The sequence below is a fragment of the Melozone crissalis genome, unplaced genomic scaffold (assembly GCF_028551555.1).
Source record: "Melozone crissalis strain CALT ecotype California unplaced genomic scaffold, PUWL_Pcris_2 ptg000066l_1, whole genome shotgun sequence".
Classification (NCBI taxonomy): domain Eukaryota; kingdom Metazoa; phylum Chordata; class Aves; order Passeriformes; family Passerellidae; genus Melozone; species Melozone crissalis.
In genome coordinates this window covers 7637306-7656515 of record NW_026535844.1, presented here as the reverse complement: position 1 = coordinate 7656515, position 19210 = coordinate 7637306, and the positions used below count along the sequence as shown (strand labels likewise).

Here is a 19210-nt window from a genome sequence, read left to right as displayed (position 1 = left end):
ATCCCATCCTGTCCTTGTCCTTCCTCCCCCAGAGCAGGAGCTGAGCATGGAGAGCAGGGAGGACAAATGCCCGCGGCAGAACCTGGTGGCAGAGGCCGTTTTGAGCGGCTCCACGGCGCAGGAAGCCAACGGGGAGGAAAAGCCCCGGAGATGCCGCACGAGGAGGGGCTGCAAACGCAGCCGGCGGGGATCTGAGGGGGAAAGAGCCAGCCTGGGCCGGGAAGGCGGCCGGAGATGGAGCCAGAGCTCGGAGCTGGTGTTCCATGAGCAGCTCCATGATGGAGAGAAGTCCCACACGTGCAAGGAGTGTGGGAAGAGCTTCAGGTGGAACTGCAACCTGATTGTGCACCAGAGGATCCACACTGGGGAACAGCCCTACGAGTGTGGGGAGTGTGGGAAGAGCTTCAACCTGAGCTCCCACCTGATCAGGCACCAGAGGATCCACACTGGAGAAAGGCCGTACAAGTGCTCCGAGTGTGGGATGTGCTTCAGCCAGAGCTCCAGCCTGATCAGGCACCAAAGGACCCACACTGGGGAGAGGCCCTACGAGTGTTCCAAGTGTGGGAAGAGGTTTCTGACCAGCTCCGATCTCCTCCAGCACTATCGGATTCACAGAGAGGAGAGGCCCTTCCAATGCCCCGACTGCGGGAAGGGATTCAAGCACAACTCCACCCTTCTCAAGCACTGGCGCATCCACACTGGGGAGAAGCCCTACGAGTGTGATAAATGCAGGAAGAGGTTTCAGAACAGCTCCCATCTCCTCCTGCACTCTCGGATTCACAGAGAGGAGAGGCCCTTCCGCTGCCCCAACTGCGGGAAGGGATTCAAGCAGAACTCCGCCCTCATCAGACACCGGCGCATCCACACAGGGGAGAGGCCCTACAAGTGTCCCCAGTGTGGGAACAGCTTCTCCAGCAGCTCTAACTTGACCCAACACCAACAGAGGCACCACTAAGGGAAGCCCTGCGAGTGCTCCGAGTGTGGGCAGAGCTTCGTGCGCTGCTCCAGCTCCATCCCCCACTGGAGGAGGCACTTTGGGCACAGCCCTGGTCACTCACATTCCCTGTGATCCATGTTGGGAACAAACCTGGCTGCTTCGCCTTTTGGTTTGGCCTCTGCTTCACCTTCATCCTTTAAGAACACCCAAAACTGGGTTAAATGAAGGAAATTGATCGAATATATCTGACGTTGCATAATTTCTCAGTTGTTTTAGAGGGAATTTAGGATTTGGGGACACGTTCTGTGTGGAGTGCTGCTGTTGCGAAGAGGCAGGAATTTGATCTCACCCTTCTTGTATTGCTAAGAACTCCTCCCCTGACCCCAACCCCAATTCCAGCCTTGGCATATCCTATAAAAACTCCATGGCCCTTCCTGTGCCCTGTCTTTGGGGGTTAAGAAATGGATTCCCAAAGGATCAGCCCTATTCCTACTGGATTCCAAAGGATCAGCCTCATTCTCCACTGGATTCCTAGAGGACAAAGCTTTTCCCAGTGGATTCCCAGAGGATAAGCCCTTTCCCCACTGGATTCTTAGAGGATTAGCCTTTTTCTGACCAGATTCCAAAAATTCAGCTTTTCCCACTGGATTTCCAAAGGATCACCGTTTTTTACACTGTATTCCCAGACTGTCCACCTTTTCCCACTGGATTCCCTGAGGATAAATATTTGCCCACTGGATTCCCAGAGGATCAGCCTTTTTCACTGGATTCCCAGAGGATTCTGACTGTGTCACTGGTTTTTTTTGTTTGTACTACTGCATTTGTATTTTTAATTTTTCCTAATAAAGAACTGTTATTTCTACTCCCATATCGTTGCCTGAGAACCCCTTAATTTCAAAATTAATTGATGTAATCATCATCATCATCATCATCATCATCATCATCATCAAAGGGAGGGGGTTTTCATTTTCCATTTCAGTGCAGGCTCCTGAAATGGGGAGACACCCCGAAGGACGGGCCATGTAAAATAGTTCCTGAAATATGTCGATTAGTTTATGGATATGCATGAGGGTCTATGAATATGCAACAGGCTGATGTAGTTAAACCAGATTAATTAAAGGGGTGTCCCTGAAAATAACTGGGGGGTCTTGGTGGCCATAACAACCTTTGCTTTACGGTCCTTTTCTCCCATTACATCAGCCTGTTGCATATTAATAGGCTTTTCGCATATCCATAAACTACTTTACATATTCCAGGAACAAAATTGGCTTCATCCTGTTTGGGGGTCCCATCCCCCTGCCAGCTCAATTTTAGGGTCCCACACCCCTCTTTTCCCCGCTCTCCCTCCCCTTTCCGATCGTTCCCCCAATCCCCTCCCCCGTGTTTGGTTTTGGGGGCTCCAGGCCCTTCCTGCTCCGTTTTAGGGTCCCGACCCCATTTTGGATTAATTTGGGGTCCCCAGCCCATCCCCAGGGTCACCTTCCCCCCCTCCCCAAATTCCGCTCCTGGCAACTGATAAGTCATCAGCGAGACACGCTCTGATTGGCTGGAAATTACATCCCCTCCCCCCATCTCTGAGTATTTACCGCAGTGAGAGGCCTTGGTCTGTGCCTGGCAAGTGATGAGTCAGAGTCGGGCCAGGCGCTGATTGGCTGAAAATGGCTGAGCGGGGCCAGTGCTCTGAGTTTGTGCCCAGCAAGTGGATCGTCATCAGTGCCACGCGTTGTGATTGGTCGGGATCTGTTTTGGGGTGGGGACCGGAGGAACTGGGGTTTCTTGGGGTTTCTTTGGGTTAATTTGGGGTTTATTTGGGGCTATTTATGGACTAATTGGGGTTTCTCTTGGGTTTTACTTGATTTATTTCGGTTTATTTGGTGTTATTTGGGTTTATTTGGAAGTATTTTGGTTTGTTTGGGTTTATTTGGGCTTATTTGCAATTATTTGGGGTTCTTGGGAGTTATGTTGGTGTACATGGGGTTTTTTTAGGTGTACTGGAAATCATTTGGGGGACTTTGAGTTTAATTTGGTTAGTTTTGTTTGTTTTTTTGGGGGTTATTTGGATTTTTTGGGGGTTATTTTGGGCATTTTCAGGTATTTGGGGTTTTTTGGGTGTTCTTTGGGGTTTATTTTGAGTGTTTTGGGGTTATTTAGGTTATTTGGGGTCATGTGTGGTCAAAAAACCCGGGAATGTTTCTCCTGTAAAAAAACGGGAATTTTTCGTGAAAAATCTGAGAGTTTTTCCCCAAAAAACCGGGAAAGTCCTTTAAAAAATCCCAGACTTTTCCCAGCCAATAGCAGCGCGCCCCACCCCAAACCATCCAATCACCACGCTTCATCTCCCAAACTAACGAATCATGGCGCACCCCACCCCAAACCAACCAATCACCGCGGGTATTCCCTCAGGAACACCGGCCTTCCCGTGCGCGGATCCAACCAATCACCGCACGCCTCCCCACCGCCCGCCTCTCGCGCGCCGAATTAACCAATCACCGCAGGTCTCCCCTCAGCTACTCCCGCCTCCCTCGAGCTGAACCAACCAATCACCGCGCACCTCCTCTCGGCAAAGCCCGCCTCCCTCGCCCCTCTCCTGTCAATCACCGTGCCCTCTATCAAACCAACCAATCACTGGGCGTCTCACCTCAGCAACTCCCGCTCTCCCTGCGCCTCCTCAACCAATCGGAGCTAAGCCCAAGGCAGCGCCCCCTGACCACCGGCCGGGCATGGAGCGGGCGCCCCCTATTCCCCTCCCCCCGGGACCCCATCAGGGACCCCCGGGAGCCGCCCCGGGCTCGGGCGGGTCCTGCGGGAGGCGCTGGAGAGAGCGGGGGAGGCGCTGGGAGAGGACGGGGGGGCTCCGGGAGCTGCTGAGGAGGCACAGGGACAGGTGAGGGGTCCTGGAGGGGTCGTGAGGGGAATTTGGGGAGGGGTCTTGAGGAGGTTTGGGGGGGGATTTGGGGAGGGTCTGGGGGGAACTTGAGGGGGTTTTAGCAGGGTCTGGGGGTGCTGGGGGGCTTTGGGGGGGAATCTGGGGAGGGGTCCTCGGGGGGTGTCACGATCCGTCCTCACGGACGGGTTTCGTGATGGTTCGTGGATTTGATCTCAGGGTGCAAAAAGAACTGACACGGCACAAAGGGGTTTGCAATGATAATCAAAACAAATGCACCTTTATTGAATGACCACAGCAAAATGCGATAGAGGGATTAAGGGAGAGAAAAGATAAAGGAAGAGAGAGGGAATAGGGCTGCCAAACGTAGAGACAAAGTGCTTTGGTCCAGTCCAGTCGAGGACCCGCCTGTTGCGTCAGGGAGATCTCGAAGTCTCTCGCTAACTCAGAGGTTTTTATTATGATAACTCTATCGGAAATTACGAGGGGGGGGATACAGATACAATAAGGAATAGAAGTAACAGGTAGTCCATGCTCTCAGCAGTAAACGAGAGCAATTGTCTTCTTGGTCCAGCGGTCACAACCTGCAGGCAAACATCTCGCTTTGGTCAGCTTGCCTCCCCCACACACCTGCCCCGGGCTGGGGGTTTCAGTCCCAGTCCTTGGAAGGAGCAGAGGGGCCTTTTCACATGGGGGTTCCATGTCTCAGTCCTTGATGGAGAGGCTCCTTCCATCTCAGTCTGTCTGTCACAGTGGTTGTAAAACAGGTGAGGGTCTTCTGTGGGGGGACCACCTGAAACTCAGGAGAAGTCTAGCCAGGCCGAGAGGTGGGGCAGCTCCCAAGGCTGTTGTTGCAAAAAGGGCACGGTGCTCCCTTCTTCTTCTCCTTGGGCTCAGTGTAGCACACAGCAAACATCTGTGAGAACAATGGCTTAGCAATGCTCTCAGATCTAGGGCGTTGTTGGCATGTGACTTTCTCCTTTGGAGCCAGAGATTTAAGACAGGGGCGGTCTTTTCTTAGTGGTCCCCAAATGACGATCCTGAGGCAGACGAGGGAAAATTCGGGACCGACTCTTACACCAATATAAAATTATTTTTTAAATTATATAAATTTAAGTTGTATGGTGTTTTCATTTATTAAAATAACATTTTATTAAAATTAAAAAGTATTAGTTATTTTAAATTCATTAGATATTCTTAACAAGGGTTGAGCTCTCCCTCCCTGCTCAGTGCAGGATGTGGGGAGGGGGCGATGCTGACGGGGCCGGGGGGGCTGCAGCTCTGGGGGCATGGAAAAACGGCGAGGTTCTGGTGCTGCTGCTCTTCTTCCTCCTCTTCTTCTTCTTTCCAGTTCCTCCTTCCCCCGCCTCCTCCTCATTTCTTATCCTGCCTCCTTCTCCTCCTCTCTCTGGCCTTTCTCCTGATCCTTCCTCTTCCTCTTCCTCCTCCTCCTCCTCCTCTTCCCGCTCCCCCCGGGCCCAGCCCCCACCCTTTGTCCCCCTCCCTCTTTCCAGATCCCTCCCCATCGCCCCCCCCCCAAACCCCTCCCCCTCACCCCCGATAAACGGCCCCAGGCCCAACTGGGAAGCTTTATTGGGAGCACTGGGAGCAGGCACTGGGCGGGGGCAGAGCGCCAACGGGGCTGGGGGGACACGGGACCCCCCCAAAATCAGCGGAGCGGGGACGGAGCAGGGGGTCCCGGCCGGGCCCGAGCCCACGGGGAGGGGCTGCGGCCGCCGCCAGCTCAGGAGCTCTGTGGGCACAGAAAAGGGGGTGACACCGGGCTGGGGGCCCCGGCGGGAGCGCACACGGGGGGGGACGCCACCCCCGGCACCCGCCCTGACCTTCTTGCGCAGGGAGAAGCCGAGCCCCAGCGCCAGGAAGACCAAGCCCAAGACGAAGCCCCCGTCAGCATCTTGCTGCGGGTGGCGTCCGGCGGCATCTCTGGGGGGTCCGCAGGGCTCAGCACCCCCAAAACCTCTCACCGACACCCCGAGCCCCTCCCAGCGCCCCCCCTGTGGCCCCCGGCCCAGCCAGGACCCCCTGAAACCTCCCCCCAGTCCCTTCCCAGCGCCTCCAGGACGCACCAAGACCCCTCCCAGTCTCTTCCCCGCACAACCAACCTCAAGCCAACCCCTGCTTTGCCATTCGCGATCTCCTTCCAGCCCATCCAGGCTCACTCAAACTCCCTCCATTTACACCCAGCACCCCCAAACTCCCTCCCAGTGCCCACCAGGACCCGCCCAACCCCATCCCACCCTCCCCAGCATCCCCCAAACCCCTTCCCAGCCCTTGCCCAGCCCCCAGCGCCTCTCCCACTTCCAGCCCGGCTCTCTCCAGCTCCCTCCCAGTGGCTCCCAGCACAGCCCAGTGGCTCTGCCAGCGCCCCCAGGGGCTCCCCCGTACCCCAGTGCCGCCTCAGGGGCTGCTCCAGGCTGACGTGCTCCACCTGGCAGCTGTAGCTGAGCCCGCGCCGGGGGGGGGTTTCCAGCAGCACCAGCAGCTGGTAGGTCCAGTCCCCGTTGGGGACCACGTCGGTGGCCACCACGTGCTCCGAGAGCTCCTGCTGGCCCTGGAACCACCTCACCTGGATGGCAGCCGGGTAGAAATCCATCACGGAGCAGAGCAGGCGGCCGGGGCCGGGCTGGGAGCTCGAGGAGGGCACCAGCGAGATGGACACGCTGGGGGGCACTGGGAGAGACAGAGAAAGAGAGAGCGGGGACACACTGGGATCAGCTGGGGGGCACTGGGAGAGAGAAGGCAAGGCTGGGATGGGCTGGAGAGGGACGGGGAATAGAGTGGGAGGGACCCGGAATGGACTGGGAGGGACTGGGGGCAACTGGGAATAGACTGGGAATTGACTTGGGGAGCATGGATTCTCATCCATGCTCTGGGAAGGACTGGGAGGGGCTGTGGTGGCACTGGGAGGAACTGGGAATGAAGGGCGCGGCACTGAGCGGCCGCGTCCAGCGCGGGGCACTCGGCGCTGGGGATCCACCAAGGAACAGATGAGTCATCAGCGCTGCGCCATCTCATTGGCTGGGAAGCGTCAGTTTAATGCGTCACTGAAATGGACGCGGGAGGGAGCACTGGGAGGCACTGGGAGGGAATGGGGGGAACAGGAGGCCCCGGGGATGGGCACAAGGAGGGCTGAGAGCTCTGGGGCGATTCTTGGGAAGGTTTCGAGGGGCTCCAGGGTCATTGGGAGGGCAGGGACCGAGGGGACACGCTCTGCTCCACGCTCACCTCGGCGCTCCACGTTGATTGGGGCAGCAATCTCGTAGTTGTGCCGGCACCTGTCCACGTGAGCCCGCATGAACTCCATTATAGCCGGGTCGCTGTTCTACTTCTTGGTATTCTTCTCCCCTAAGGGGGTGAACCCCACAAAGTGCCCAACGTCGCTGTCGAACGTCAGGAACTGCTCCCGGTTGTAGATGAACCTCACCACCAACCTCACCTTCTCAGTGCCGTTAATGAAGAGACAATCGGCCTTATGCATCCACTGGAACACCCCTGTGAGTGCAGCACACAGCTCAGGGATGTGCCCCCCTCAGCACCCCCCAGCAGCACCCCCAGAGCTCCGGGGCCCAGCCCGGATCCCTACTCCGTACCCCCTGTGCCCCACGGCCGCCACGGGACGCTCCTGCCCGCGCTGCCGCTTCCTCTTTGCCGCCCTTCCCCCATTTCCCCTTCCACATCCTCTCCCCTCCCACATCCAGCCACTCCCAAATCACTTTTGGGGTCCCATTTCCCCATTTTCCGAAAAATCCCCCAGTCCTCAGCCCCCTCGGGGTCAGTTTGGGGTCCCCCTCCCCCTTTTCCCCTTCCCCACTCTCTCCCCCACCCGTCCTCCCCCCACCCCTCAGCCCCTCCCGCTCTCCCTTTGGGGAGTCCCTTCTCCTCCCCCTCCATTCTGGGCTCCCCCCTTCGCCCCCTTTTCCCCCTTCTCCCCCCCTGTCCTAGCACCTCCCGCCCCCCGCTCACCCGAGAGCTCCGCGCCCGCAGCCGGGGGGGCTCCCAGCACCACCAGTGCCACCAGCAGGGCCCCAGCTGCCGCCCCTCGCCCCATGGCCGGGGCCGGGCAGGGAGCAGCAGCACCAAAGCAGCCGCGCTGCGCTGGGAGCGCCAGTCCGGAGCAGGGCGGGCTCGGCAGCGCCGCGCGCTCTCATTGGCTGCCGCCCCTTCTGGGCAGCGATGGGCCACAGGCTCTGCCCGGCAACCGATGAGGCAATCCAACGCACCGACCGCTCATTGGCTGCACCGCCTCCTGCCTGCGCTGCCATTGGCTGAGGCCTTTCCGGGACGCTGCAGCCCCGGGCCGGGGGTTTTTTGGCGAGGGGGAACCTTGGGGCGCCGGGCAGGTGGAAGCGGGGATGGAGAGGCGCGGGCTGTGCTGGACCAGCCAATCAGAGCCGCTCATTTCACATTTAACCCCTATTTTTGGGTTACTGAGCTCGTTCAGGATTTTCTGTTCGGATCCCTTGGTCCCGCTGTCCTGGTTTGAAAAGGAAGTGAGTTTGTTGGGATGCTGTGGTCAAACCAATCAGGGCTCAGATTTGAATATTGGCACCTGGTGTGGCCCCCGAGGACATGGATTCACCTCTGAGAACACAGGGGGTTAAAAGCAGAGAACTCCCAGGGGAAGCTCTCTTGGTTCCCGTGGGTGGAAGGTTCAGAGCTGCCCTGCCCGGCTGCGGGCTGGGTGCGGGAGGGGAAGCCATGAGGCCGGGTGAAGGGAGCCGGGCCTTGGACAGAGAAGGGAGGTGAAGGCCCCTGCAGGATGGAAGGGTGGAGGAGCACTGAGAGGCATCGGGCAGCGGCCACAGAGAGAGGGAGAGCCGGTGTCTGTGCCTGTGCCACCTTGAAATTTGCCATCTTGTGCTGGCAGCACAGCCGAGAAGGAGAAGGGGTGCAGAGAGAAGGTGCCCGGCAGGGCCAGCGTGGGAGTTCTGGGCAGGCAGAGCCCGAGATTTTAACCCTTTTCTTGGATGATGGAAACCTTACAAATGCTGATCCTCCTGGAGCTGAATGAGAAGATAGGGATGAAATAGGAGAAAATGGGCAAGTGTGATCAAAGTCCATGCAAATGAAAGATGTCAGAAGAAGTTGAGAAGAATCCTAGGAGGGAGGAGATGATGGAGTGGCCTTTGGCTGGACTTTTCTTGCATAGCCATGGACAGAACCATTTTTCCTGTGACACAGAGACTGCATTTAGGGGGAGGCAATGGCTCGGAGCCAAGAGAGTGCAGTGATGTGATGTGAAAGAGTGGCATGAACAGAGATGGATGAGGAGGGTGGTGGTGCCTTCTGCCTTCAGTGAGGAAGAAGATCTTTGTTCTTGAGACCCCTCGGCCCCAGGGGGTGAATTTGGGAGGGAGAGGTGTCCCAAAAGTGAGAGACTGTGCTCATTTTTGGAACTGGGCAAAGCATCCTTAAAAGGGGAACCCCAGAAGCAGCTCTGGTCCATGTGCAGTGGTGAGAGCACTGGGCATGGAAGGAAGATGTCACCATGAGAAATGATCTCCGGGCGGTGCCACGTGTGACACGGAAACACAAGAGGTCTCAACTGTGTTTCCTGGGGAAGCCTGTGGCACAAGATGGACTCCTCTCTCCTTGATGAACTGAGAGTTTATTATCTGAGGGGTGGTGATGGACTGAGAGTTGATTATATGAGGGGTGGCAACTGGATTGAGAATCCAATGTTTGATTTCATTGTGCTGTGGTGGAAATTTGTAGGAGGAGGAGGAATGTTTTGGAAGATTTTCATTCTGAGTTTTGTGTGTGTTCCTTTTTACATACAGTTGTAGGTTAATACAGTTTTTTTTTATTCATTTCTAGGCTGGAGCCTCTTTGCTGTATTTCTGGTCCCATCTCACAGCAGACACTGGGGAGAATATATTTTCATGGGGGCACTGGCATTATGCCAGCATCAAACCATGACAAAGTCATGTTCCCCAGAATCCACTTATTATAAGTTATTCACCATGCATTGATCAGTTTAAAAACAGGGGAGTTGTGGAGTGCCCCTGTTCCTAAGGGACAGGAATTTGGTCTCACCCTGCTTGTGTTGCTGAGAACTCCTCCCTCGCCCCGAACCCCAACTCCCCCCAGGATCCCCTATAAAAACCCCCTGCCCTGCCTTTGCCTGGTCCTTCATCCCCATCCTGCCCCTCCTGCCCGGGGGTCAGGAATGGATTCTGGAGCTTTCTGGAACCAGGACCCTTCTCGTTTGTTCCCCTGCCCGGTGCCGGCAGCTGCGCCCTCCCTGGGCATGATGAGCCCAGCTGCAACACCCCGCAACAGCAGGGACCCCAAAATCACCCCAAATTCCCCAAACTCCGGTCAGGGACCATGAAATTACCCCAAATATCCCAAAACTCCAGTCAGGGACCATGAAATTACCCCAAAATATCACAAAAATACCTCAAAAAGCTCAAATTCCACTCAGGGATCCCAAAATGACACAAAAATACCCCAAAATCCAGTCAGGAGTCCCAAAATCCTCGAAAATCAGGGCAGGGACCCCAAAATGACCCTAAAATTTGGTCAGTGAGCTAAAATTACCCCATAATTACACTAAAATATCCTAAAATCCCAACAGGAACCCCAAAATTACCCCAAATCCCCCCTGAATCCAGTCAAGGACCCCAAAATTACCCGAGAATATCTCAAAATCTAGTCAAGGATCCCCAAACCCCCAAATTACCCCAAATGCAGTCAGGGACCCCAAAATGACCCCAAATACCCCGCAAATTGCCTCAAATCCAGTCAGGACACCCCAAACTCCCCCAAAATCAGCCCAGACCCCCCCCCCACCCAAATTCAGTAATGAACTCACAAATCCAGTCAAGGACCCCCCAAACCCCACCCCAGATCCCCTCATGACCCCAATTCTCTGTCAGGACCCTACAATCTCCCTCAGGACCCCCAGTTCCCCCTAAAACTCCTCAGGATCCCTCACATCCCCTCACGACCCCTCACACCCACTCAAGAACCCCCATTTCCCCTCAGAACCCTCCAAAACCCCCAAATCCCCTCAGGACCCCAAACCCACCTACATCCCCTCTCAACCCTCCTCCCTCAGGACTCCCAAAAATCCCCCCCAGATCCCCTCACAACCCCTCAGGAACCCAGTCCCCCTCAGGACCCCAATTCTCCCTCAGGATCACCCCAACCGCCCTGGGACCTCCCCGGAGCCCTCCTCATCGCCCCCCCCCCGCTCCCGCGGTCGCTGTCGCCCACCCCGCGCTGCCGGGGGGGGTCCCGGGGCTCCCTCGGCGCCCCCAGATTCCCGCCCAACCCCCCCCCGCGGCCTCAGCCCCGCTTCGCCGCCGCTGGGCCCCATCGGGACCACAATGCCCACAATGCACCGCGATTCTACCGGAAGCGGCCGCCACTAGGGGAACTTCCGCCAATACTTCTGCAAGGCGCGGCTTCTGATTGGTCTGCGCCGCATTTGTCGCTTCTCGCCAGAGGTCTCTCTCGCAAGAGAAGCAGCGCGGCAATGTTTGTTGAGGGCAACTCTGTGGGCTCGTCGGAGCGCTTCGCGTTCCTTCATAAATGGAGCCGGGAACAGCGGAATCCGCCTGGAAATGCCGGGATGGAGCCTAAATCCCCTGGGGATGGAGCCTAAATCCCCTGGGGTTCAACCAAAGCGCCCAAGTCCTGGAGCTTTCCATGGACAGGGGCGGTACTGCGGCGGCGCGAGGGCCGGTGACGTCACATCGCCGCGCCCCTTTACGGCCCCTCCTGAGGAGGCTCCGCCTTTTCCCGGCGCCGACCCCGGGGCCTGTTCTGGGCCGGGACCGGAGCGGGTTCCGGGGCTCCTTCGCCACCGGAGCGCCCTGAAAGTGTCCCCAAGGTGTCCGCAGTGAGCATGGAGCCCCAAGAGGTGCGACGGGAGGGGGAGAGGAGGGGAAACGTGGGGTGGTGAAAGGGGGCAGTGAGGGAGGGGAGAGGATACGGGGGCTGGCGGGGGGTGGCAGAGGGGACAGCAGAGGGTGGCAGAGGGGACAGCAGTGGGGGCAGGAGGGTGGCAGAGGCTACGAGGGAAGTGGCAGGGGTGGCAGCGGGAACAATGGAGGGACAGACGGGCAGCAGAGCCCTCCAGGGAGGGGCAAAATGACCCCTCGGGGCAGGAGGCCACCCCAGGAGCCGTAAGTGGCCACCACCAAGTCCCTGACACCTCCCCTGTCCCCTCCCCAGCTGTCCCCAGCCCTGCTGCAGCCACAGGTCACCGTGGTGGCCATCCTGGGTGAGCTGCTGGCCAACATGCCCTCGCTGGACGAGATGCTGCTGCTCGGGTCTGCAGCGAGCCTGTACTGGGACCTGGAGGATTTCACCAGGGATCTCTGGACCACCCTGTACTGCATTGAGGGCACCTGGTGGCACTGCAATGTCACCTCCAATGATGGTGACCCTGTCACCGCCCTGAGCCGAGCCCTGGCCACCTACAAGAGTACCCCAGGGACCACCTGGGACTGTGTGACAATGGCAGCCATTGAGTCCTACCGGTCGGTGTCTGTGCTTGTGGACAGGTGGGCCCAGCTAGCCAGGGCGGCCATCAAGTTCCACAACACCTGCAGGGAGGTGGTCACTGTGGCGGCCGACAGGGCGGCCTCTGCCACCACCTGGGCCAGGGAGCTGCAGGACGAGGCTGCCTGTTATGGGACAGCTCAGGAAAACATGGTGGAGGTGGGTCAAGCACTGGGTGGGGAGGAGGGGGCCGAGGTGAGGAGGGAGGCCAGGGTGGCTGCCAGCGAGGCAACAAGGGCCACCATGGTGAGACAGTGGGTGGAGGTGGCTCTGGGGCTGCTAGGGCGTTTGGTGGCCGTGTGTGACGAAGCCACTGCGTTCCCCCGGGAGCTGCAGCCCCTGCTCTGGGATACTAAGGCTGCCCTGGAAGGGACAAATGAGGCATCCCCTGATGTCCCCAAGGACTTGGTGGCCAAGGTGGCCGTGGCTGAGTGGCTGTGGGAGGCCAACGCCCGCCTGGTCAAGGATCACCTGCGGGGGACACTTCAGGACATCATCGACTTCTGTTTTACTGATGGTCCTGTCAGCCTCAGTGCCTGTGAAGTGGCTGAGCGGTGCCAAAGAGCCCTCGAGGACATCCCAAGGCTCCTTCGACCCCCGGAGCCTCCCCAAGGTGTCCCCAAGGTGTCAGCAGTGAGCATGGAACCACAAGAGGTGCAACATGGGGGAGCGGTGGGGGACAGAGACTACAGTGGGGGGACAGGGGGGCTGGTGGGGGGTGGCAGTAGGGACAAGACGCTGACAAGGGGATGGAGGGGCAAAGGGGACCCCTCGGGGGCACAGGGGCCACTGCAGGAGGCCGCAAGTGCCACCAGGTCCCTGTCACCTTTCCTGTCCCCTCCACAGCTGCAGGTGCTGGTGGCCGTGGTGGCCACCCTGGGTGAGGTGGTGGCCACCCTGACTGGGCCACACAGGGGCAAGTTCCTACACAAGTCCCCAAACTCCCTGCATGAGGACCTGAGGAGATTCACCCAGAGCCTCCGTGCAATCGTGAACCAGAGCTGTGTCACCTCCCTGGGCCACTGTGGTGTCCCCTCCCTGGGCCGGGCCCTGGTTGCATTCTGTGCCACCCTCGGGACCACCTGGGCCAATGTGAGGACCGCGGCCAGCGCCTGGTGGGAGTTGGTGGCCAGGGTCGTGGACAGCTGGGACTGGCTGGCCAGGGAGGCCACCAAGCTCCGTGAGAAGGTGGTCATGAACCAGCAGCTGATGGTGGCCCTGGATAAGGAGGAGGTGACCTTGGAAATGGCCACGCACGGTGCCCAGGTGGTGGCAGCCACCAATGAGGCCATGGGAGAGGCTGTGCCCAACACCAGGAGGGGACATTGGGCAGAGGTGGCCCTGGGGCTGCTGCAGCGCTTGGTGGCCACGTGTGACAGAGCCACCTTGTTCTACTGGAACATCAAGCGGCAGCTCAGGGACATTGAGGCCATCCTGAAGGGGACAAACTAGGCGTCCCCTGATGTCATCCAGGCCTTGATGGACAAAGTGGTCAAGTTTGATTTGCTGTGGGGGGCCAGCACTTGCCTTGCCAAGGATCACCTGCTGAGGACACTTGGGGACATCCACAACCTCCTCTTGAGTTCCTGCGGTGACCATGGTGGCCCCAGTGGCCCCGGCAGCCGCGCAGTGGCTGAACAGTGCCAAAAAGCCATCGAGGACATCCCAAGGCTGCTGTGGGGACAGTGATGTCACCACTGTGATGTTAATTGGGCAGTGACATCACTGGAGAGACCTGTGGAAACTTGAGTGCCACCAGCTTCTCGAGTGCCACCAAGAGCTCCTCAAGTGCCACCAGTTCTTCGTGTCACCAAGAGCCCTCAAGTGCCATCAGATCCTTGAGTGCCACCAAGAGCTCCTCAAGCGCCACCAGCTCCCCAAATGCCACCAGCTCCTTGTGTCACCAAGAGCCCCTCAAGTGCCACCTGCCTGGGACAGAACTGATGCCACTGGGCTAGTGGTAGTGCCATGTCTCTGGTGCCTCCTCTGCTGTGTCCCCGTGTCACTGCAGAGGGGACACAAGGGGTAGGAGGAGGGGACAGGGGGTCGCAAAGCAACAGAGGGGACAGCAGGGCCCTCCAGGGAAAGTGCCACCAGATCCCTGACACCTCCCCTGTCCTCTGCCCACGTGTCCCCTCCACAGCTGCAGGCACTGGGGGATGTGGTGGCCACCCTGGGCAAGGTGGTGGCCAGCGTGACCAGGCCATACATGGCCAAGTGCCTGCGCGAGTCCCCTGACTCCCTGCAGGAGGACCTGGAGAACTTCACCCAGAACCTCTGTAGGACCCTGGACCACAGCAGTGTCCCCTCCCTGGGCCGGGCCCTGGCCACCCTCAGGGCCTCCCCTGAGACCACCTGTGCTGCTCTAAGAGCTGTGACCAGCGCCTGGCAGGAGTTGTGGACAGCTGAGACTGGCTGGCCAGAGAGGCCACCGAGCTCCATGCCACCTGCAGGGAGGTGGCCACAGCTGAGGCCGCTGTTGTAGCCACCACCACCCTCAAGGCCAGGAACTGGCAGGACACGGCCGCCTCCTTGGGGATGGCTCAGGAAAAGATGGTGGAGCTGCCACAGGCCCTTGAGAGGGAGGAGGGGGCCTCGGCAATGGCTGCACTCAAGGCCCGGATGGTGGCAGCCTTCAACGAGGTGCTGGTGGCCACCGTGGCCATGGGAGAGACTGTGGTGGCTGAGAGCCAGGCATTGATGGCCACCAGGAAGGGACAGGAGGAGGAGGCGGCCCTGGGGCTGCTGGAGCGCTTGGTGGCCGTGTGTGACGAAGCCACCGCGTTCTCCCGGGAGCTGCAGCGCCTGCTCAAGGACATCGTAGACACCACAGAGGTGACAAAGGAGGAGTCCCCTGATGTCCCCAAAGCCTTGCCAGCCAAGGTGTCCATGGCCGAGCGGCTGTGGGAGTCCAACGCCCGCCTAGCAAAGGATCACCTGCTGGGGACACATGATGACATCAACAACATCTTCAGTTGTGATTCCTACAGCTCCAGTGCCCATGTGGTGACTGAGAAGTGCCAAAAAGCCATCGAGGACATCCCGAAGCTGCTGCAGGGATGGTGATGTCACTGCTGTGACATCATCATGGCAGTGACATCATCAGGGGCATTGCTGCTGTCACCTGTGCCCTCCCTGTGCAGTATTTGAGATAAATCTGGGGAATTTTCTGGGAATTTTCATTGATACTGCCCCAAATCCTGATGGGAATTCCTGGGATGACCTTACTGGGGACACTCTGGGCACACTCAGGGACACTGGGGACACTCAGGGACACTCTGGGACAGGGGTGAATGAGTTCCCTCAGCAGCTTCCAGCTTTCCAGTGTCCTGCAGCAGAGCCGGGATATAAATGACAATTAATTAATTGGCTTCTGCAGTTCTTTATTGGCTTCTGCACTTTTGTATTGCCTTTTGCACATTTGTATTGACTTTTGCACATTGTTATTAATCACCAGTAATTTGGTACGGTATTTGATACTGATATTGATTATCAATGATTCCTTGTAGCTGCTGGTTGGTGTAACACAATCTGTCAGTTCAGGTCTGCACCATACAGCCTATTAATAAATTAATTATTTAATTTCATAATATCCTTTATATAAATCAGCCTGGGCTTATCTGAACTCTGTGTCAGACACATTATTGACCCCATTGAGAGGTGAGTGGTCAATAAAGCCATCCCAATGTTCCTTGAGGGGAGCACAGCCAGGGAGCTGCTTCAGGGCGCTGTCACTGAGATATTTCCCCTTGAAAACCCTGGGTGGAATGCAAATACACCCGAGCAGATAGCAAAGCTAAAATGATATCAAAGCCTCGTGGAATGTGGGTTAAAATATGGGGTCTCTAAAGCTGTAAATTGGTCAAAGCTTCATCAAGTGAGGCAAAATTATGATGAATCACCCACTGATTTTTGAACAGCTGAAGAGATCTGCCATCAAATATACTGATCTAGATCCTGAATCAGTTGATGGTAAAGCACACCTGGTTTTGTTTTGTGTGGGTCAGGCTTCAAAAGATGTAAGGAAGGATAAAGGGAGTTCAAGTCATAGATTAACTGCTGGAGGTTGCCTGGAAGGTGTTTTGAGACAGGGGCCCAACTGAAAGAGTTAACCCCAACCTAGCAAGAAGGCAACTCGGGAAAAGTCACCCAAGAAAGCTTCCCCTGTGGAGAAGGCTCAGAGTGCATCCTGTAAGAAATGGGGGCATTGGAAAAAGGACTGTCCAGTGCTGAAAGAAAAATCATCAGTCCCTCTCATGGCAGCGGAGCCCAGTGGGGAATAATGAGCATTGACTCCATGATTGCAGCAGGCTGATCAATCCCTTTGTTATACCATACTTTACTACTAAGAAAAACCCATGGCCCTTGCCTGACAGTCACAACACACACGAGGATCCAATTGGTCAATCAAGCCAAACAACCATCGCCAGTGGCCAGTTGTTCTGGTTTGAAAGCAAAACCAGTGAGAGACTCCAAGTCAGAAATACCATTTATTAGAAAAACGGAAAAAAACCCCAAAAGGCATGCAATAGTACAAAATAAAACCACTGACAGAGTCAGAATATATCCTGACAACCTGCTGGTTAGGGCAGTGGTAGCAGTTCAGATGAAATGGTCTTGTTGAAGTGGTGATCCTGTAGAAACAATCTGGTAGCACTTGTCCTCTGGAAACCAGTGGGTAAGGGCTGCCTGTTCTGTCCCAAAGCCCAGATTATATCCAGGTGAGGATGCTGAGCTCCTCCCCCCTGGGTGGTCTCTATGGTCCCTAGGTTTATTTTCTTACCCAGAAATAGCTCTAGTATTGTCCCTAATACGTAGTTTTTATAGCAGAGGGGCAGTGACCAGAATAGCTATCCTGCTGGGCTTGGTGGTAATGATGTGTAAAAAGTTTATAAACATGCTGGGGTCTGCTCCAGGTATGAATGGTTCATGGCTATGGTTATGCATCCAGTTTGTTAGAGGAGGAGCAGCAGGGGATGAGGCTTTTCAGCCTTTGCTTTCCTTCTCCTATGAATCTGTTGCATCACTATTGAAGAATGTTCAGTTTCCCCTGAACGTTAAAGAAACCATCTTTCTGGTATTCAATCTGGTAACCTTCCTCTACACAGCCTGCTGCTTCTCTAGGATGAGGGCTGAGATTTCTAGACGGGCTGATGAGACCCCTGACTCAGGAGTTGACCCAGGTGTGGAAAATCCTAAGTGGTGTGGGAAATGGGAGGATATGGGCCAAATCCTGAAGGAATTCTCTGACCCTATAGTCTGGGATTTTCCCCATGAACAAATTCAGAACCCAGATGAGGTGGGGAAATATCTGAAAAAGAAGTCCCAGGATGAGCCTAAGGAGAGGAAGGTCATTGCAGTGAGCTGGGCCCTGGCTTGTGCTCATCGCTCACTGCTGGATCTTGTCGGGCAGCAGACAGAGGCAGGGGGGCAGGGAGATAAATCAGCAACTATCCCGGTGACTCAGGCTGCAGCCAACAGCCCAGGCTCGAAGCCAGCAGCCAAACCAGATAGTGAGCCTAAGCCAGCAGCTAAACCAGAAAATAAGCCTCAACCAATGGCTGTTGCTGCCAGTACTAGAAGTGGGAAATGCATGGACAAAACCAATCGAACAGTGGATGATGATGATGATGATGAAGGAGAAGGAACCTCAATGCCTCCTGACATAAAATCAGGAGTCAAAGCAGCAGGTGCAAGATCAGATGCAAATATTGAGTCCTTTTCCCTGAAGGACCTTCGTGGCTTACGGAAGGATTCCATGTGGGGACGGGGTCTGTTTCTATTGCTGGTGTGACAGGGGGATCACAGGATTTTATTTTAGTGGAAGCTGAGGTGGGCCTGACTGGAAATGAGTGGAAGAAACACCCTATTGTGACTGGCCTAGAAGCCCCATGCATTTTAGGTATAGACTTCCTCTGATGTGGCTATTTCAAAGACCCAAAGGGACTCAGATGGGCATTTGGAATAGCTGCTGTAGAGACAGAGGGTGTCAAGCAGTTGAACAGCTTGCCTGGACTGTCAGAAAGCCCATCTGCAGTAGGACTTCTGAAGGGAGAAGAGCAACAGCTGCCAATTGCAACATCCATAGTGCATCCACGACAGTATAGAACCACTGGAGATGCTGTGATCCCCATCCAAAAGATGCTGGAGAGCCAAGGTGTGGTCAGCAAGACGCACGCACTCACCCTTCAACAGCCCCATCTGGCCTGAGCGAAAATCTGAAGGAGAATGGAGTTTGACTGTGGACTCCCGTGCATTGAATGAAGTGACTCCACCACTGAGCGCTGCCGTGCCAGACAAATTAGAGCTCCAGTACAAGCTGGAGTCCAAGGCAGCAAAGTGCTTTGCCACTATAGACATTGCCAATGCATTTTTCTCCATTCCTCTGGCAGCAGAATGCAGGCCTCAGTTTGCTTTCACATGGAGGGGAGTGCAGTACACCTGAAACCGACTGCCCCAGGGGTGGAAACACAGTCCCACCATCTGCCATGGACTGATCCAGACTGCGCTAGAAAGGGGAGAGGCTCCAGAACATCTGCAGTATATTGATGACATCATTGTGTGGGGGAACAAAGCTGTGGAAGTATTTGAGAAAGGGAAGGAAATCATCCAAATCCTCCTGGGAGCTGGTTTTGCCACTAAAAAGTCAAGGTAAAGGGACCAGCTCGTGAGATTCAATTCCTGGGAGGGAAGTGGCAAGACAGACTGTAGTAAATCCCATACATTTAGCAAAAGCACCATGAAGAATCTAACAAAAGGAATGCTGACACAGCAGCAAGGAAGCTTCCTGACTCATGGACATCTGCCCTATAAACTGTCTCTATAACCATGTGAGGCAATGCCATGGTAGCCTT

General features: G+C 56.3%; 1 pseudogene; it reads left to right on the top strand.

Annotated features, from left to right (window-relative positions):
- Positions 1–19210, top strand: part of LOC128945472 (zinc finger protein 208-like) — a 294561-nt pseudogene that overhangs the window by 110246 nt on the left and 165105 nt on the right.